Here is a 22,996-nt window from a genome sequence, read left to right as displayed (position 1 = left end):
CTAAGGAACCATTATTGCGTTTGCCTTAATCTACTAAGAGAAGCCATCGACCCCTAGAACTTGCTGGTCGAAAGAGAACTTCAACCACCGTCATGCGAGTCAACTGCATTACCACAGCGTCGCCTGTTGCAAATAAAGGAAATAACGAGACGTGTTATTAATCCAAAGATTTATTGGGTTGGTGACTGTGGTTTCGGGTGGTATTGGCCGCGATATCGCGGTCGCACATTTTAGCAGCCAGACGGTCTTCTCTAGACGTCGCGTTGGTGGCCACGCGTGAACACATCCAGCGTCTGGCATGGCGGCTCTATAGAGCTGCACGTTGTGATGTACAGACCTCCAAGGTGGGCGCGGAGGACACTGGAGTGATCTGCCGACAAAAATAAATTTCAAAATTATAAATGTCGCCCTGTTATGGTGGGTTGATACGACATCTACAAAGGAAAGTGATAATTTATCGTAGTACCCCGCCCCCCCATGCTAATAAATGGTCGTTTTCTGTATCCATAGAAGGGGTATTTCTATCGCGCCAACTCATGAACCCTAGAATACTAATTATCGCAAATATGAAAACTACCGACAGTAAATGTTCGCCTATTTACTCCTCCCAGAGTGTGGTCTATTGTGGTGAAATGATCTACTAAATTACTGCATCATGATGGTAGATAGTTGTTACATGGACCAGAATATTTGTGAGTTAGTCGATATCTCACGCAGACGCATGTATTATCCTCACCTGAACTATATTCATTAAGGAACGAAGAGAATTGTGACTGTTGCTAAATCCATCCATACCAAAATAGTAGAGTTTCTTAAAACAAGTTATGTAAATGTTCAGTTCAAATTCGGAGAGCTTCAAGGATAACAGAAAAATACACAATCATGCTGCATAAGAAATCGGATTAAAATACCAAGTATAATCGTGGGACGCTAAAGGTGACACTGTGCTGAAAACTTAATAACTGTTTTATGGGCGGGAGGGGACATAGGAGAATGTTTTCTGAAAGGCTCTCCGTAATGTGAAAGGGTAGCCAACCGTATTGTATGTACCATTGATTCTTGAGATAAAGTATATCCTACCAATACTAGAGCGAAAAGATATGTAGGTCCCGAAAGGATTATGTATCTGATCATAGTTCACAACTGGTATAAAACAAGCGCAGTCTATGGGTAACGACAAAATTTATGGGTCGACCGTAGAATTTGGTAGCCATGGTGATATATCTAAGCTGATAGCATTTCAGTTATACTAAAATAGTAAAACTGTAGACTCGGAAAATATCTTCAAGATTCCCCTTCTGAAGAGAGCTACCATGTGGTCATGAAACGAGAAATACACTTAGAAACCAAAATCTGTTGTTCTCTACACAGATCGAAGTACCACTCACCGTAACAGCACGGCTTTAATCCTCCTCCTGCAGCCGCTTCTGTAGCAACTCCACAAAAAAAGCGTCCAGCGTGAACTGACGCTCCTGTTGGAAAATATCTTATTACTTTCATGTTATCTAACATGTGAATTGATTCAGAATTTGTGCTAGTTGCTATCATATAAAAGTGTAACGACTTGTAACATTTACCACAAATTAGCATGGTACAGGTATCGAAATAAATAATATAGTAATTCAATTTAGTATCCAAGTAACACAATTCGTTTCACTTCTCAGATACTATTAATACTAACAAATAACTAATATCCCATAATCTTTAACATTTCCTGGATACGACTGGTTAATGGTGAGCTTCTGAGGTTATGCCGTGTTGTTGTCCCTGCTATATGGTCAAAATTTCAACAGCTAACCGAGTCATCTTCTCCAGATCGTGAGACGTTTCCTGACTGATTTGGGTCAGGCAGAGAGTACTTTACCGCAAAGTTCGCAGCACATGAAGCTGATCACTGGGACGTTCGTTGAGATATTATGCACAAAATGAACACAACAATTCGGCCTAACACCCGGAAGCAGACCATTAACTAGTACCATCTTCGAGAGTAGGTTATCATGTAGTGAGAAAACGAAAAATTCACTTTGAAACCAAATGGTACTATTCCTTATACTGTTCGAATTTATACTAACCGGAGCAGGACGGACTTCTTTCTCTTCCTGCAGCCGCTTCTGCAGCACCTCCTCAAAAAACGAGTCCAGGGTGAACTGACGTTCCTGTTGGAAAAGAACTTATTAGTTTGATGAGTGGTAGAGTGTGTTTAGTAATTCAGAGGTAGCGCTAGCTCTTTACATATACATATGTTACAAATTATTACATTTATTTCGAATTTTTGGCCTAGAGATAATGATAGTGAGTATTCACCGACTATCTGTAGTATCAGCTAGAATTCTGTTCTTCCGATATTCGCTACCATTATCCTACGTACGATGAGTTAAACTGGAATGACAGAGGCTTACAATGTTACTACTTGAGCCACGGTCTTTTTATTACGAGCCCCTCCTTGTTCTTTCTCTGAAAATGATATTAAATGGGACTGTAACAAGTTTTGCTAACAGTTCTTGTTTCTCTGTTCTCTGACTACACCGTACATTTCCTTTGGTCAGTCTCATATTAACCACGGTCAGCAGGTTACTGGCTGAGCAACCAGATGGTCTGAAATGTCGTCTTCAACCAGTCGATAGTGTTGGAAGTATATTAAGTGAAGATCTGTTCCTAAAATATTTTTCAGCATAATTATCTATAACTTGAGAGGGATATTACCATTCTCAAGCCTCTCACATAGTTATTTGTCCAGTGTTAACAAATACCACACCTAATTTCCCGGAGTGATTAATGGTTAGAATCAACTGTCCGTGTCTTAGGTCAGTGTTAAGTTTAATGGGCCTCAGAATTGTTTAATCAGCCTGCAGGTTCGATTATCAACATTATGTTACCTAATGCGACAAGACCAGATATAATTTGGCAGTAATACGGAGGAGAAGAGCTTGGGCCAGTGGGATGTAGGGAAAAGAGCCAGTAGATAACGTAGCGAAGGAGGCCTGCAGGGAACACAGCGAGACATACAGTTTGAGGCTACCCGGCAGGTCAGAGAAAATACGACTCTGACATGCTGAAGTCAGCCTGGCCCCCATCCGAATAGGACACATTTCTAATGGCTTCATACTCATGTTAAACGACCTCTAGATCTGTGACGCATGTAGTATTAGAATTCTTATACTCCATATTTTACAGCACTTCTGCGAAATCAGAAGTAAATTAAAGAGGACTCCAGCTCTTTGTTTTACTTGAAGTCGAAACGACTATGGCAAATTTTAAAAATTTTGGCAAATTTTAAAAATTTTATGAAGGTCTGGAGACAAGGTCAAGTTTTAGGATGAAGACTTTTATGCTCCAGTGATCAACAAATCCATCCATCCACCAGTGACATTCATAACTGCCGGTAATTATATCTGATCACGAAAACTGACAATGTCCGGAAGAGCAGTATGCTGACCACATGCGCCTCCATGCAGTGACGTCTGTCGGCTGATGATGACGAGACGGTCGATCGGTACCTTTGGAATTTCAGAGGCCTGCTTGGACGGAGTTAGGTAGTTAGCTGGTATTTTATATAATCGTCACAGTCATCACTCGAGCAGAGATGCCTACCTGAGGCGTGCTATTTACAATGACGTGTCACATGGGTTGTTTGTAGCGAACCAAATATTCATTTACAGTAAATCGTGACAGTCTGTAATTTCTAATGACCATGTTATGTACAATCAGGTAGCTCTCAGACTTTACTGCTTTGCATGTTACGTCACCAGTGATGAAATGTGACGTGGCTCACCTGTACAGTACCCCGAACAGCGACCAAGTTCTTCTCCAGTCGCAGATCGTCTTTCTCCCCTCCCACACACTGGGAGAAAAACTTCTTCATGCGTCGGAACATTGCTGTAACGATAACAAACAGCACGTTAGATCTGGCCAGTACAGTACAATACAGCAGTATCTCGCTACTGGAGCGCAAGAAAGACCTGGGACCGTGACGACATCTCTGTAAACTTAACTTTTGTAATAAAAGCAGCTGTCACTGACATCACCGACATGTGCAGTCCATATACTTCATTACGCTTATACATTGGTTACTAGTCGAGAATTAGTTATTTTAATTATTTTTTTCAGTAATACGTAGTGGATGAATCAAAATATTAGGTATACAACTTTGCTTCTGCCGTTTTGCAATAGACGGTAGCAGCGGCATATGGGGTTCGGGTGGTTGGTCATAGGTGTAATACAATAGGCTTAGGCATCTGTAAACATAATGCCATAAAAATATTAGTCGATTTGTGATAGCATCATAAGGTTATTCTCGATTAATAACGTCATCTTAAATACTCATTTCTCGCCATTTGCGGGAAGTTTTAATTTTCTACTTTAACATGAAGAAATCTGCGGCTGTGGCTCTTAAAATGCTGGGTAGGACCAATGGTGAGAGAACTATTAGTGGAAGAACGTGCAGAGAATGTTTTCAACGCCATAATAACGGTGACTTTGAGGTAAAAAACAGGCATGTCGGTGGAAGACAGAACGTTTCCGTAGCTACTGAAACAGACAAAGACAGTCACAGGACATCATTATCGAAAGCAATTGATGCGTTCGAGCCCAGCACTGAAACACAAACGGCCACAATACAGCGATAGACACGTACAGGTAATTTTACAGCGGGTCGGTGCTCGACCCCATGTCGCGAAACCCGTCAAAATATCCATGGAAACGTTGAAATTAGAAGTCCTATCCCTCCTGCCCTATTCTCCATACGGTGCTCTGTCTGACTATCACCTTTTTCGATCAGTGGCGTACAGTCTGGCTGACCAGCACTTCCGATCATACGAACAACTGCAAATTGAGTCGAGTCATAGATCCCCACAAAAGACGCCCAGTTCTACCGCCACGGGATTCGTATGCTATCCGAAAGATGGGAGAATGTAGTGGCCAGCTATGGGAAATACTACGAATTATAATTTTTTTGTAAGTTTTTCACAATAAAGCCTCGAACTTCGAGAAAAAACGGCGGAAGCATAGTTGTAGACCTGTAACATTTCTTTGTAGTCAGGCAAAGGCGTGTTCATTATATGGTATATTTATTCTGAAAAGGATAAATTTGTTTTCATAGCAGCTATCTGAAAGCTGTTAGACGGAAAAGTAATTAGCCAGACAGTACAAAACTCCATTAGTTTCAGATAAATACCTAGTTCAGTTTTTACAACTTTGGATTTGTCAGCTGTTACAGCTTGATTTAATAACTATCTTACTCTGAGGCAGGAACAGAAATTTGTTTCGCATGTATGTACATCATGGTGTTGGTGGTGGAATACAGTCATTAATTAATAAACTGCGATGCAATCTCGTGGCTTATACGAGGTGCATTCAAGTTCTAAGGCCTCCGATTTTTTTTCTCCGGACTGGAAAGAGATAGAAACATGCACGTTGTTTTAAAATGAGGCCGCGTTCATTGTCAATATGTCCCAGAGATGTCAGCACCGTACGGCAGATGGAATTTTACCGCCAGCGGCGAGAATGAGAACTGTTTTAAATACTTAAAATGGCGACGTTTTCCTTACTTGAACAGTGTGCAATCATTCGTTTTCTTAGTTTGCGTGGTGTGAAACCAACTGAAATTTATCGACAGTTGAAGGAGACATGTAGTGATGGAGTTATGGATGTGTCGAAAGTGCGTTCGTGGATGCGACAGTTTAATGAAGGCAGAACATCGTGTGTCAACAAACCGAAACAACCTCAGTTTCGCACAAGCCGGTCTGACGACATGATCGAGAAAGTGGAGAGAATTGTTTTGGGGGAACGCTGAATGACTGTTGAACAGATCGCCTCCAGAGTTGGAATTTCTGTGGGTTCTGTGCACACAATCCTGCATGACGACCTCAAAAATGCGAAAAGTGTCATCCAGGTGGGTGCCACGAATGCTGACAGACGACCACATGGCTGCCCGTGTGGCATGTTGCCAAGCAATGTTGACGCGCAACGACAGCATGAATGGGAATTTCTTTTCGTTGGTTGTGACAATGGATGAGACGTGGATGCCATTTTTCAATCCAGAAACAAAGCGCCAGTCAGCTCAATGGAAGCACACAGATTCACTGCCACCAAAAAGTTTCGGGTAACCGCCAGTGCTGAAAAAATGATGGTGTCCATGTTCTGGGACAGCGAGGCCATAATCTTTACCCATTGCGTTCCAAATGGCACTACGGTAACAGGTGCAACGTACGAAAATGTTTTGAAGAACAAATTCCTTCCTGCACTGCAACAAAAACGTCTGGGAAAGGCTGTGCGTGTGCTGTTTCACCAAGACAACGCACCCACACATCGCGCTAACGTTACGCAACAGTTTCTTCGTGATAACAACTTTGAAGTGATTCCTCATGCTCCCTACTCACCTGACCTGGCTCCTAGTGACTTTTGGCTTTTTTCAACAATGAAAGACTCTCTCCGTGGCCGCACATTCACCAGCTGAGCTGCTATTGCCTCAGCGATTTTACAGTGGCCAAAAAGACTCCTAAAGAAGCCTTCGCCGCTGCCATGGAATCATGGCGTCAGCGTTGTGAAAAATGTGTACGTCTGCAGGGCGATTACGTCGAGAAGTAAAGCCAGTTTCATCGATTTCGGGTGAGTAGTTACTTAGAAAAAAAATCGGAGGCCTTAGAACTTGAATGCACCTCGTATTAGAAACTCTTCCGCGGTGTATGACGAGAATACGATTTTTACGGCTATCCATGTTACGGGGTATTCTTGCCTTGCTCCACTGTCCCTTCTTTGTGTCAGAGTCACCAACTACTTAAGCGTAACCTTAAATCTGAAGCATTCTTCATCACCACGTGGGCTGAACAATAATCTGCACGGCATAACAACCACTTTTGCGAAATTTGACGGCAGAAAATAGCAGTAGCACAAACCAACAATGAAACATACCATTTGTACATGTAATAGAAAACGAGAGAGAGGTGACACCGCTCTCATCGTGAAACAGCTATAAATTTGAGAATACACTATTCTAGCACTTGAACGTTCCCAACTCAACAGAGAAATCTGTCCCTACATATCAAACATTATCGGAACCTTTTGAAGCTGCATTACATATTAAAACAACGCCCTGGAATCTAAAGTGAAGAGTGTTTCCCCTTTTCAAATGCATTCCTATTACTAATAGCATGTTGCGAAATCATATCACACTATGCCGTTATGCTTCAGTTCCGCAGTATTTTTCCATTACATACACATTCACCTAAAAGCTTATTCGATATTCTAAATGCAGAAGTATATGAAAAATAAGTAGGTGACAGATAAAACAAAATCCAACACTATAAAGCATGAATCAAAATTAAACATCCTTTTAGTCAATAACTCACAGAACGAATTCGTTTTGATACTGTAAGTACTCGAGAGAATAGGGAAGTAACTGCTACGCAGCGGTCCACCACGGCTAAGGTGTCATAGTAAGGTTGTTAGCGAACTCTGTGACCAACGTTAAGCACAACCTCGGTGATGGCAGAACACATCATTGTACAGGAACTTCGATATCAATAGTTAAACAAGAACTACAGTACAATTTTAAGTAATTTAAATCCACACAGTTGGAATCAGTATACGAAGTGTGTTCATCTTCGTAGAAGGAAGAAATTCTAGCAATATGATCCTACAATGATCACAAGCAGTACATAATTCGACCATTGATATTATCCGTATATACATAACACTGGGATAAAAGGTCTATGAGGTTAAATGGACGTAATGTAACGTACATACAGTTAATATCAACGATGGAACAATATAAATCCGAAACCGCTATTTCAGATACGTCAGGTCATAGCTGAGATCGTTTTTGAACTTGATGACGGTCTGATCCTCCATCGGAATCGATACTTTCTAATAAAATATACCACTACAGTTGCGTATTGCATAATGCAGTTCTTTACAAACATAAAAAAGCACTCGAAGTTATTGGAAGAGCACATAAAAGCAAAGCAACGGGACAGCTGGAGGAATGAGAGAGTTCTGGGCAGCAACAAACTAAGAAAAATGTTTGATAATGCTAAGATCATTCTAACCAAAAAATCGAATAATTTCTCACATGAATTCTTCTAGAATAAACCCAAAGAAAATATATAGAAAATACAAAATTGCATTCGAATAATTCGTTTAACCTACGAAGATCAAACTTGGTCAGGGTTACCATAAACACATCCACAAAACAACAACATAATACAGACAGGAACTATTCCACAACAAACCTACAAAAAATATTAAAAAATAACGCACAAGTGATATCACAGTGTACAATGGACATATATACAGGGTGTTTCACGAAGACATGCAAATATTTTCATTTTTTAATCTACAAGTAAAACTAAAGAAAAAAATTCATATAAACTTAGGTCCGGAGATGTTTAGTTACTGAGTTACGGCTAATAGATGATTTTGGCCAAAATGTAAGAACTTCACTAATATGAAGCCATCGCAAAACTGTACGAGGTTAAAGTAAAGCACGATATCCATTTCTTTTGTTGTTACTGGTCTGGCGAATCTAATAAAACATGTCCCAGGCGTGTATGTGCAATAGCTTTCCAGAGCATCCAGGGAAGCAAAGACTATTATTCAAGCAAATTTGTTTACTTTACATTAAGAATGTAGAATCGTTTTTCCAAAATGAAATTCTCTTCAACTACTATTCAAAACTTTGTGCAATTCTCTGGAATTTAAGAAAGAAATTTGGCCAAGTAGTTAATAAATTAAAAATTTTACGAATTTACTCCTTTGCTTCTCTGTATTTTCTGGAATACTACTGCAGATACATGCTTCGGACACGTTTTATTAGATTCGCAATATCAATAACAACAAAATAAATGGAAATCGTGCTTTACTTTAACCTCGTACAGTTTTGCAATGGCTTCATATTAGCGAAGTTGCTAAATTTCAAGAAAAATCTCCGTAACTAAACATTTGAGGACCTATGTTCACATGAAATTTTTCTTTAGTTTTACTTGTAGAATAACATATTAAAATATTTACATATCTTCGTGAATCAACCTGTATGGCAACAGAGAACAGCAGTGCCACATACACACACACAATAACACACACACACACACACACACACACACACAAAGAACAAGATGCACATTAATTTCTTCGGAATAAACCGAAAAAAGCGGAAGAGATAGTATATTTCGGGTAAACTCTATTGCTAAAACTAGAACAGTGATACAAGAGAAAACTCCACATTAAAACGACCTAATCGAAAAGTAACCCACACAAATTCTTCCAGAATAAGCAGAGAGAAAATAAATACTAAAATTTGGAAACACACTACAAACTAAAATAAACAGGTGAAAATCTGAAGGCATGCAAGTGACTAATAAAACCAAAGACTCGATCCCATTCACCTAAACAATTACTATGTACCACAGCACCAAAACAATAATACACCGAAAGGGTGAGCCACCGGTAACAATAAAATGAACCCTATAAAAGAGTCGACTCCATATACCCAGCCACCCAGTGGCGTCATATTCTAAGAAAAAAACAGCCAATTATTAATAAGTTAAAAAAATACGACTCGTTCATCTCAAGACAGTTTCAGCAATGAACTTAGGTTCGCTGGCCAGGGTGGCGGAGCGGTTCTAGGCGCATCAGTCTGGAACCGCGTGACCGCTACGGTCGCAGGTTCGAATTCTGCCTCGGGCGTGGATGTGTGTGATGTCCTTAGGTTAGTTAGGTTTAAGTAGTTCTAAGTTCTAGGGAACTGATGACCTCAGATGTTAAGTCCCATAGTGCTCAGAGCCATTTGAACCATTTTTAACTTAGGTTCCTTCCTAACCTCATTATATACAAGTCTCCGACATTGCAAAGACAGCTAAATAATTGAAAGAATCAAAATGATAATAATTATCTCTAATCACTACAGTCGCAAAAGATTGTTTTCTGCTCTTAAGGTACTGCCTATCCTCACCCTAGGAAATCGTGCGGAGTACAGTAAGAAACCATTAAATATTTGTTAGCAAACCAGACAGAAATAAAATCGCAACTAATTTCTCCATCGACAATTTAACCTGTAGTCTCAAGCTGCCCACTCCCCCCTCCTCCCTCTCCCTCACCAACAAACGACACCGTCGTTTATCAAGATATATTTGGAATGAACAGCATATTTTTCAAACTTTCTGGATTGCACTAGCAACTAACACAACAACAGATAACATTTAATAACAGGTCGCTTACACTCTTCGCAATGTAAAGTCATGACATCACACAGGACATCATGGGTCAAACTAGACGAATAGAATTGGACAGAGCACTTGACATGGTTTTTATTGTTAAACTAAGCAATTAGTTTGAGAATAAATGGTTCAAATGGCTCTGAGCACTGTGGGACTTAACATCCGACGTCATCAGACCCCTAGAACTTAGAACAACTTAAACGTAACTAACCTAAGGACATCACACACATCCATACCCGAGGCAGGATTCGAACCTCCTACCGTAGCAGTCGCGCGGATCCAGATTGAAGCGCCTAGAACCGCTCCACCACACCGGCCGGCTAATTTGAGAATACACGACGAAAGCTGATGAACTTTATAAAAAATTAGATATAGATGTCTACCTCTACAATTACCCCAGGACGTGTGAAACTCCATGAAAAATTAAAACAAAGTGCTTTTTCACGTTACGTACCATTCATAACTGCATGTTCTGAAGTCATACTACGCTCCTCCACACCCTTCAATTTTCCAGTACTTCTCCACTACATTCTCAGTCATTTATAAGCTTTTACGATACTGTGTATGGTGAATAAATATGCAACAATTAAGTCAGTGGCTCATACCTCTTGCGGGTACGATGCACCTCGCCTGTGAAGCTGGGCGTTCGCTTCGCTGAGAGCTTCTAAAGCTTCTCTAAAACTTTAAACTGTTTCGCTAGATGTGCTCGAAACACAAGGAACAACACTGGAATACGTAATTCACAACTAATGCTTCTTACACTCAATAACTCGGAGAACGAATTCGTATGAATACTTCGAGTATTCTAGAGAATACAGAAGTAATTGCTAGGCAACGATACTCGACGGTTTACATGGCATGTCATTGTTGTTAGCATACCCTGTTATCAACATTAAGCAGCAACCCCGGTAACTGCAGAGTGCATCATGGTTTAGGGACGTCAATAACCAAACGAGCACTGCAATTAAATTTTAAACAATTTAAATCTATCTAAGACGAAATGACCATGTTTTGGGATTGAAAGATACCCAGCGTTACCTAAATAATGAAAGCACCAGAATAACCAAAAAACTCCCAATGGATTTAATAGTTAACAATGCGAAGTACGTGAGAAAAGTAATGACACTGGCAACACACCGAGCGATCTGGCAACGCCTTGTTGTTACACTCGGGTAGAGCTGTTTGTCATCTCTTCTACGTGCTGATCAGTACAGCCGTTACGTGATTTTTTAAAGCGCCGTCAGGGAAGTTGTGTTTCTTTTTTTCTTTGAGTGTTACGAGTGTTTGAGTGTTTCAGATGTGGAAGAGCGGAATTCAGGGCAATGTTACGCCACTGAGTGTGATCTTTGAGAAGTTGAAAAAAGGCTATGGGGAACATTCCTCATCAATAGTCCAAGTTTCTCGGTGGCACAAATCATTTCTGGATGGCCGAGAACACTTTGAGATGAACCTGGTTCAGGGAGACCTTCAGCTTCTAAGACGGACGAATACGTCGGACTTGAGTGTTCTCTTGTGAGATCAGACTAACGTGTAACAATAAAAACCATTGATAAACATGTTAAACACTTTCACCATACATCAAATTTAGACGTATTTTTACACGTGCGAAAGCCTTGTGCCAAATGTTGCCGAAAATCCTCACAACTGAGCAGGAGGACAATCGCTGAAACGAGTGCATTGATCCTCTTGAGAGGACTGCCAGTGACTACGAATGGTTCAGTCGTGTGATCACAGGTCATGAATCCTGGATTTTTTAGTACGATCCTGAGCCAAAGAGGCAAAGTGAGGAGTGGCACACTGAGACATCTTCTCGTCTGAAATAAGCTCGAATGAGCAAATCAAAGACAGAAGCAAAACTGATTTGCTTTTTTAACATATTTGCTTTTGTCGCATGAACGATTTGTTCATATAGCACAAACTGCCAACCAGCTGTATTACAACGATGTCCTGGAAAGGCTCAGGAAAGAGGTGAATCGAGTGAGATCCGACATTGCTGACAAGTGGATGCCGCATCATAATAAATCCCCATGCCACATGGTCACTTCCATCACGGAGTTCTTGACTTCAAAAGGCATTCCTGTTCCTCAGGCCCCCTTCCCCTATTCACTTAATCTTGGTCACTGAGACTTGTTTACTTTTCAAAAATTTTGGGATTCTGTAGAACCCTGAAACGCATGTGATAGACGTGGTTAAGTCCCTACCAAATGAAGGGTTTCATCGCTTCTAGCGAGACTGGGGAACAACGATTTCGCCGGTCAAAGCTGCCGAAGGGAACTACTTTGCAGGGGACATTACTGTCGTTTGAAAGAAATAAAACCCTGGTATATTAGAAATCAGTCTCACTGTCTTTTTCACACACCTCGTACTCCAAGATATTAACTCACATTTCTTAATGTTATGGTGCCAGCTTTACTCTATACGATCTAATGCACTTGACACGAGATCGAAATTTATTTTCACATACACATACACAGTCACATGGAATATTTGTGAGTATCCACAAGAAAGAAAGATCGATTACACTGCCGTGATTGTGGAACCAAGCAATTAGTTTGAGAATACATCATGCAAGAACATGAACTTCGTCAAAAACTAAGAACAGAAATCTGTCTCTAGAAGTAAACATCCAACCTTTGAAACTACATAAAGAAGTAAAACAATGCGCTATTCACGTTATATACCCCTAACAACTGCACGTTCAGAGATCATATCACGCTCCGCCACACGCATCATTCTGCCAGTACTTCTCCACTACATACTCAGCCATTTAAAAGATTATACGATATTGTAACTGCAAAGGATTCTGTATGATAAGTAAATAGGTGATAGTTAAATCAACGGCTCATACCTCTTGCTGGCTCAACGCTCCTCGCCTCTGAAGCTGGGCGTTTGCTTCGCAGAAAGCTTCTAAAACTCCTCAAGAACTTTAAAATGTTCCGATAGATTTGCTCGAAACAAAAAATGCAACACTGCAATACTTAGTTCACAACTGAAGCTCCTTACACTCAATAACTCGCAGAGCGAATTCGTATGAATACTTCGAGTACTCCAGAGAATACGGAAGTAATTGCTAGGCAACGGTCCACGACAGTTTGGGTGATATGGCATTGTTGTTGCATAAACTGTGATCAATATTAAACAGCAACCCCAGTAAATGCAGAGCATCCATTGTTTAGCAACCTCGATACCAATGGTTAAACTAACATGGAAATAAAATTTTATAAAAGTTAAACGTATACTTCTGCTTTTCAGAGAATGGCATCGAAACTTAACGACGTCGAACGCTCGTGCCTTCGATCCCGCACTTAGTCATATGTTGAAATGTTTCGTCACGCAGAAAAATTGATTCTCTCATGTGACTTCCACCTGAGTTCGATGTCCGTTTGCTTGATACCACTAACCTGTATCCCGGTGTATTAATTTCCCATATCTTTCGACTTATTTCTTCATAGAGAAAATGGGAGACTTGTCTATGCGATGGATCACGTGAGCCATAACCACTTTATTGGCCTCATCCATATATTTTATTACTTTATCAATACATTTAACGTATAAAATTACCGTATGATGCCTTTTATATACTTTAATTGGTGTTCTCCTGAAAAGAGCCATTTGAGACTGTAAACTTTCATTCTCCAATTACACTAGAATGTCTTACAGAACAAAGGCCTAACATGTCGCTTTGAAACGGTCTCTTGCGTCTTGGAACTTTCCCTTGGGCTCCCAGCTGGAGGGATATTAGCCGGAAAGCTGAGTAGATTCTCCGTAAGATCACCCCTGTGATGTCGAATCACGTTTCTCAACATCCTTACTGTTGCAAGATCAGTTCCATAGACGCACGACAAATACTGTAGATTCAGATCATTAGTCGCATTCATCCAACATCCGTAGCAAAATTGCTTCGTCATGTAACTTGTAAGATAATACGACGATTTTGTAACTTTCAGACTAAGTAATTACTAAAAACTGAAATTACCTACGCAGCTGTTACAAATCGTACCTGTAGTTAGATAAGAATAGAAATCTTTACATCTCAACAACAGGGGTATATAGCAAAGTATTACAGTTTGTTAAGCCCCAATTTTCCTGCTCCCTCTCCATTGCCACTCTACGCCTACCACCCTATCACTAACTAACCCTTTCAAGGGGGACGTTCTAAAGTAAAGTGCCGTACAGTGAAGAGCTCCTCTCTCATCATTAAACTACCACGCATATATCACTTTGGAAAGGCAACAAATAATTTTTAATGTTTTAATGTTAGACTGTCTGTTTACGTAATTAATAAAAGACTAAATAATTTTATCGTTTCAAATTTGTTCGGCAGTTCAGAGGGTAAGTATCAGCCTATACAGGCTGGCCTAAAGACTTTTTGTACACTTATCACTTCTTTCTCGTTCGACAATGATATCTTAATGTGACAAATGGGTGGTCAGTCCATGGTTTTTATTCTTTATTAAACTGCAGGGCCACTTGTAACAGACTCGCTAAATAAGGACGAGGAAGCAACAAGACCATGCCTAGTAAATTACTGCTGTATTCGAACGAAAATTTCGTGGTGATGACAGTTTTATTATTACATTACACATTACATATATTTCCCTTCTACACTTCCCTAATATTTTTAAATACATTTCAGTGACAAGCGGGATATACACTCCTTTCAACCGCACCTGAGAGAAAAGGAATAAAATTACACTAAACAAACTTTCCTTATTTTTATGGAAGATACATAAAAACTTTACTCCTTATCCTCTTTTCCCTAAAACTATTAAATCTGTCGCACGATAAATATTGTTGTCGGTCTTGTTACTGTTGCGGTCCCCAGTCCGAAGACTGTTTTGATGCTGCTCTCCCAGCTATTCTAACCAAATTGTGGGTGCAAAACTACTGCAGCCCACATACAGAGGTAACTGTTGTTGTCTCAGGATGGGCCCTATCAACCAGTCCAAGATATACACCGATACAAAATTCAGTATCTGTCGCCTAAATGGACAATAATTTTTTTTTCTCAGATGTTGCTGTCGGAAAAAGCATGTTATAACTCCCACGAGGAGGCAGTGTCTGACGACGCAATGACTGCACCAGTTTTATCTCACTAAAAATTCAATACATGAAGTGCACTACGACAAAAAAAAGAAAAACGAATGACGACGTACAACGACGATATTATCGGAAATGGGCGGAAATTGCTAGATATGGTACACATGTACAGACAAGCGAAGGAGTGCAATTTCGTAAAACTGGACAGTTTATTCACGAGAAAGAACATAGGGAACTGAGGAAGTCTGTAAGGACTTGGTCTATGTCTCGCCCTTATGCAAGTAGCTATTCGGCTGGTATTGATTGATAGAGTAGTTGTATGTAATCCTGAGGGATATCGTGACAAATTCAGTCTAACTGACGCTTTAGATCGGCAAAATTCAGGGATGGCCGGAGGCCCTGCCCACAAAGCTCCAAAAGTTCTCGATAGGGGAGAGATCCGGCGACCTCCCTGACCAAGGTATGGTATGGCAACCACTAAGTTGATCAGTACATAATCTGGCTATGTGCGGGCAGACATTATCTTTCTGTAAAGCAAGCCCAGGATGGTTTGCCATAAATGGCAAGGAATGCGACGTAGAAAATCGTCAACGTACAGCTGTGCTGTAAAAGTGCCGCAGATGGCAACCGAAGGGGTCCGGCTATGACATGAAATGTCAACCCAGTCTATCACTTCTGGTTGTCTGGCCGTACGGTGGCCAAGAGTCACGTTGGTAGCCCAATGCTGCTTGGGGCGTTTCCAGACATTACGCCGCTGTTATCGGGGCTCAGTTCGAAGCCAGAATCATCACTGAAGACAATTCTTCTCCAGCCAATGCTCTCCCAGGCCGAATGTGCCCAACACCACCGCGAACGGTCTTGTTGTTGTACATAGGTCAATGGTTGTCGGTGCAAGGGGCGCCATGGGCTTAGCTCTCTTTCGTCTCCATAGGTCACCCTTCCTTACTGACGCAGTGTTCGGGCATGGATTGTCCATTCTTGCCAGCACCGTTCAATAGCTACGTCGTTCCTATTCAAATGTCTAGCGACTCGCCTATTACTCCAACCGGCTTCTCTGAACTCAACTACACCTCTTCTTTCAAATGCTGACATCTGCTGGTATTCTTCACCAACGAAATTCGAAAATAATTCATGTCCTGAGGTCAGCATGACCCCTGTTTGCTCTCTTTGCCGGCTGCGAGGTGAAATTTTACTCCGGCGTCACACATTCATCCATTGGTCGCCACAGTTTCCAAGTTTTCATTTTCCATCGAGACCTGTATGAATATCAATTTTGGATCAATTTGAGTCGTTTTTTGTGTCTTAGAGCGTATATTAGATCCTAAAAACGAAAGACAAGCAAAGTTCTTATAATAATCAGAAATGTGTGGCAGTCACCACCCACGAATCACTGAAAATAGTTAGTTTTAAAGCGTTCAGTTAGGCTCGTTTTCAGCCGCATCAGAATGAGCATGTCATCGCTGTGTACATGGGATACGCACTACCGTATCACCTATTGGTGGACGTTAATATGTCGTGTGTCCATCCCTCACCTGTATGACGACATGAACTCTGATGAGATCACTTTCAATAAAGTGTCTGAATTTCTGTGTAGGAACAGCTGCCTGTTCTCCGTCAACAGACGAAACCAGATGCGGTATTGGTGTCTGACGCTCAAGTGTGAACCAAAGTCGACTTTCTAACTCATCGCACCGGTGATCCATTAGATGGAGTGGGACTTAGGGCAGTCAGTTTCTGCGATGTTACTTAAAACAGCTAAAAAAAGGCATAGTAGAAAAGCGTGGCCAGCACAGGAAATATTGGACTTACTTGATGAAACATAAGAAAATAAAAATGCAGAAAATGAAGTTGGCAAAAGGGAATGCAGACGTCTAATGAATGAGATGGACAGAAAGCGTAAAATGGTTAAGCAGGAATGGCCAGAGGACAAATGCAAGCTACTAGGGAAAAAGGAAGATACTGCCACAAGAAAATTAAGAGAGCTTTGAAGATAAGAATATCAGCTGTATGAAATCAAGAGCTCAGATGGGAAAGGAAGGAAGGGAAAACTGAAAGGTGCAAGTAGTATATAGTGGGTCTATACAAGGAAAATGAACATGAAAGCAGTATTGTAGAAAGAGGGTAAGAAACAGCAGAATATGAGATGGGAGATACGGTATTTCGAGAAGAGTCTGATAGAGCACTGAAAGACCTAAGTCGAGACAAGGACCATGGACTTGACGATATTTCCGTGTGTACTACTGACATCCTCGGGACAGTCAGCCACGACAAAACTACTCCATCTGCTAGGCAAGATGTAAGAGGCAGGGGAAATAACTTCAATCTAATAATTTCAATTAGAAAAGACTGCAGACGCTGCCATGTGTGAATGTTACCATGTTATCAGCTTAATAACTTATGTTTGCAAAATACTGACACGAATTATTTCCAGAAGAGTGGAGCAACTGGTAGATGCAGAACTCGGGAAATATCACTCGTTTCCGAGAAAATCTAGGAACACGCGAGGAAGTACTTATCTTAGAACATAGGATAATAGATGGCCAGCCGGCTGGAGTGGCCGAGCGGTTCTAGGCCCTACAGTCTGGAACCGCGCGACCGCTACGGTTGCAGGTTCGAATCCTGCCTCGGGCATGAATGTGTGTGACTTCCCTAGGTTAGTTTGGTTTAAGTAGTTCTAAGTTCTAGGGGACCGATGACCTCCGAAGTTAAGTCCCATAGTGCTCAGAGCCATTTTAACCATTTAAATAGAAGGCCAACTTAAGTTTACTGCTTCTGTATATTTAGAAAAAGCTTTTGGCAGTGTTGGCTGCCATAATCTTAGAAAATCTGAAGGTAATGCATGTAAAAGACAAGGAGCGAGAGGTTATTTACAACCTTCACATAAACTAAATGGCAATTACAAGAGTTGATGGGTATGAAAGGGAAGTAGTGATTGAGTACGTGAAACAGTGTCGTCCCATATCCCTTGTGTTACTGAATCTGTAGCTGTGAAGGAAGCCAAGGAGAAGTTTCGTGAAGGAATTACAGTTTAGGGAGAAAAAGATTGAGTTTTGCTAATGACAATGCAATTTTCCCGAAGACGGCAAACTTCTTGGTAAGGTAATTGAATGGAATGGGCAATGTGTCAAAAGGCGAACTTAAGATGAACTTCATGAAAAGCAATACAAGGTTAATGAAATGCAGGGGAACTAAATCAGGCCATGCTAAGGGAATCAGGAAATGAGTTACGAAAAGTACTACACACATCAAAAAAGTTTTGCATCACCTCGGTTCCGAGAGTTCTGGAACCTGTACAAAAAACTGGAATATAGATCAACAAGAGCTTCAAGTAACTATTGGTCCACACTGTCCCACTCCTCAACGGCGATGCGACACTCATCGGTGAAGATAACGTGATGTCAATCTTGAGCGGTCCATTCAGCATGTAGTTCGGCCCATCTGTACCGCGTTGCATGGTGTCGTGGTAGCAAAGATGGACCTCGCCTTGAACGTCGGCAGTGAAGTTGCGCATCTTGCAGATTATTGCGCACAGTCTGAGTCGTAACACGACGTCCTGTGGCTGCACGAAAAGCATTATTATCCACGACAGTAATACCCCTTGGGCGGCCTGAGCGAGGCATGTCATCGACACTTCCTGTCTCTCTGTATCTCCTCCAAGTCCGAACAGCATCGCTTTGGTTCACTCCGAAACGCCTGGACACTTCCCTTGTTGAGAGTCCGTCCTGGCACAAAGCAACAATGCGGACGCTAAGGAACCACGGTATTGATCCTCTGGGCATGGTTGAACTACAGACAACACGAGTCGTTTACCTCCTTCCTGGTGGAATGACTGGAAATGATCGGCTGTCTGACACCGTCCGTGTAATAGGATCTGCTCGTGCATGGTTGTTTACTTCTTAGGGCGAGTTTAGTGATATCTCTGAACAATCAAAGGGACTGTGTCTGTGACACAATATCCACAGTCAACGTCTATCTTTAGGAGTCCTGGGAAACGGGATGATGAAAACCCTTTTTTTATGTGTGTACATGACTTTTGTGTCTTTTGGTATTAGGGCAGTGACATAACTGATAGTGGCCAAAGAAGGAATGATATAAAATGTATACTCGCAATGATAATAAAGGCGTGTCAGAAGAAGGGAAATCTGTTCACAACATATGTAGATTTAAGTGTTAGAGTCTCGTCTGATGGCATCTGCCTCGAATGTAGCCTTGTACGAAAATGAACCGTGGATGATAAACAGTCAAGACAAGTAGAAAATGGAGGCTTTGCGGTGTGTCCCTGTAGCAGAATGCCGAAAATTAAGTGGTTTATCGCGTGACTAATGAGGAAGTACTAAACAGAAATTAGGAGGAAAGAGATTTGTGTCATCAACTTGACTAAAAGGAGGAGTCGGTAGACACTACACACTTTGAGACGTCAAGTAAAAATCAAGCAAAAATTACAGAATGAAACCAAGGAATGACTATAGTAAGCAATTTCAAATGTATGTAGGGTGCAGTAGTTCCTCGGTGATGCTTTCCCAAAACTGAATAGCATGGAAAACTGCATCAGACCTATATTTGGACTGAAAATCACAACAGAAACTTTTTGCATATCCATTTACTTATATCCATACAAATACACCACAAGCCACCGTATGGTGGACAATTCCATGCGCGACTATTAGGTGTTTCCCTTCCTATTCCATTCGCAAAATGAGCTGCGGAAAAGGGCTATCCATATGGCTCTGTATGAGCCGTAATTTATCTTGTTTTCGCGGTGCTTACGCGAAATGCAAGTCAGTGGTAAATATCTGTTCTCTAAATTGTCCCAATAGTGTTTGGCGAAATGAGCGTCGTCTTCCCTCCAGAAATCCCCGTATTGTTTACAAGGCATCCCCATAACACTTGCGTGTTGATCGAACCTACCGATAACAATGTCACCGTGGTGTAGTGGTTATGATAATAAACTGTTGCATGGAGGGCCGTGATTCAAAACTCACCTGAACTGTAAGATTCTACCATACTGACGATGAGTTTGTGCCTGTTTTCAAGCGGTACGATAGACCCCAGTTGAACAGCTCTGTGAAGAGGGTCAATATGGAGTTCGATCGACTGCTTCCGGCTGGTGCTGTGTCAGGGATTGGTTTGGTTCCTGTTGACAATATTGGTAGGTGGGGCTTTACTTCTCATGGCCTGCATCTCAATAGAATAGGGAAGGTTGATAGCAAATTCTTTAATGGGGGACGCTGCAACCCATGGAAATAGCTCTTTTTTAGGTTAAGCTCATTATCTACACATTCAATATTGAAACAATATGTATCTGAAAATGTGAAGCATAATACTTGTGAAGACAAAATAAAGTAACAGCAAATTTACTACATCAAAATATCAGAGGTTTAAAAAACAAACTTAATGAATTTCAGATCTGTTTACATTTGCTACAGTCAACAAATCCTGTTGATATTATTTGTATTTCTGAACATCATTTAGGTAGTGAAATTGAAATGCTTGATATGGAAGGGTATACCTTAGTTTCAAAGTATTGTAGAAAAGAGATGGAGAAAGGAGGAGTTGCCACTTACATTAGAAAAGGTCACAATTATAAAAACACTGTCATTCTTAAATACTGTAATTATCAGCATTTTGAAGCATGTGTCACAAAAGTAGAAACACAAAAAAGAAAAATAAGTATAGTCACAATACACAGGGCTCCAACTGCTAATTTCCAGCTACTCAATAAACAGCTCAATGCTGTATTATATTTCTTAACTTCTAAAAATAATGAACTCATACTCAGTGGAGTTTATAATTTAAATTTTTTGGAGGATAGTCACTCAAGATCCATACTAGAGCCTCTTACCACTTCTTATAATCTCACTCCCTTAGTACTGTTTCCAACCAGGGTTATAGGTACCAGCAGCACTGCTATTGATAACATTTACATAGATACTACCACACTAACAAATCGTACTATAAATCAGATATTTAATGGCCTTTCAAATCATGATGCCATATTGCTTATATTTCATATAGTTGGGTCTGATTCAACTAATAATAGGAAGTGGAAAACCATACGAATAATAAATGAAACAGGAATACAGACCGGAAAGATGTATACAATTCACCAAGGATAAATGAGAAATATAACTGTTTCTCTAATACAGTCATAGGTCACATTGAAAACTGCTGCCCTAAGAAAGTAATCAAAGCAAATAGATTAAATGCTTCAAAACCTTGGATTACAAATGGAATAAAAGTATCTTGAAAAAGAGAAAGAAGACTGTACTTAAGATCAAATTAAAACGATGACTACAGAGCTAAATCACATTCCAAATTATATCGAAAAATCCTAAACAAAATAATCAGAACCTCAAAATGTATTTCTTTTCAAGAAAAAATAAATGCCTCTAATAACAAGATAAAAACTATATGGAACATAGTAAAAAGTGAAACAGGATAAACTAATCAGGGAAATGAGGAAATTATGTTAAATATAAATAATGAGTTGATTAGAGATACCTCCAATATCGCAGACACTTTCAACAACCTTTTTCCTTTTCTACTACTTAGGTTTGCATAGTTCCTCAGAAGGCAGCTTAAAATATTTAAAAAATGCATTTCTGCCAAAGTTTAACAAAATTCAACTATGTCTTTCCTCACCAAAAGAGATTTCTAATATTATTAGCTCTCTTAAAAACAAATGTTCCAGTGGTTATGATGAAATCAGCACTACCATAATTAAATGATGTTCCTCAGAACTTTGTGACATTTTGAGTTACTTATGTGATTAATCCCTCCACAGTGGTACTTTTCCAGATAGGCTTAAATATGCAATTGTCAAACCATTACACAAAAAAGAAGACAAATCATCAGTGGAAAACTTACACCTCATTTTATTATTGGCAATATTTTCAAAAGTGTTTGAGAGGGTTATGTACAATAGACTTATAAACACTTAGTACAGAAAAAATTCTCATTCACAATCAGTTTGATTTTGGGCAGGATTGTCAACCGATTAAGCTATAGTTACTTTTACAGATGATATATTAGAATCAATAAATCAAAAGTTATTGCCAGTTGGAATATTCTGTGATCAGGATAAAGCTTTTAACTGTGTTAAGCATGATATCCTTATACAAAAGTTAAAATATTATGGGATCACAGGAGTAGCAGGCTCATTGTTCTCTTCCTATCCTTTTAATAGAAAAGAGTGTGTGTCTGTATCAGACTTACCACATAACAATAGTAATTCAAAATATGAAACCATCAGACATTGGGTGTCCCTGGGCTATATTTTAGATCAATTTTTGTTCCTATTATATATTATTGACCTCCTTGTGCAGTGGCACAAAATGCAAATTTTGTCTTATTTGCAGATGATACAAGTGTTGGTATACAAAACAGTATCCATGATGTAACTGAGCATTCAGTTAATGAAATATTTGTAAGTATCAATGGGTGGTTCACAGCAAATGGATAGTCACTGAATTTTGACAAGACCCAGTATATACAGTTTAGTACCTCACAAAGAATACCTGACCCTATAAGAATAATGTATTCAAACAATGAATTTAAAGCTGCAGACAGTGTCAAATTTTTAGTGCTACAAATTGACCACAACCTAACTTGGAATGCCGGCCTTTGTGGACGAGTGGTTCTAGGCGTTTCAGTCTGGAATCGTGCGAGCAAGAAACTTGGTATTCTAACTACTACTTCTCAGTATATATACTCATTGATGTTCTATATAATTTCCAACATGTCTC

The sequence above is a fragment of the Schistocerca serialis genome, chromosome 7, assembly GCF_023864345.2.
Source record: "Schistocerca serialis cubense isolate TAMUIC-IGC-003099 chromosome 7, iqSchSeri2.2, whole genome shotgun sequence".
NCBI lineage: Eukaryota > Metazoa > Arthropoda > Insecta > Orthoptera > Acrididae > Schistocerca > Schistocerca serialis.
The sequence above is the reverse complement of the archived record's forward strand: the minus strand, read 5'-3'. Positions refer to the sequence as shown.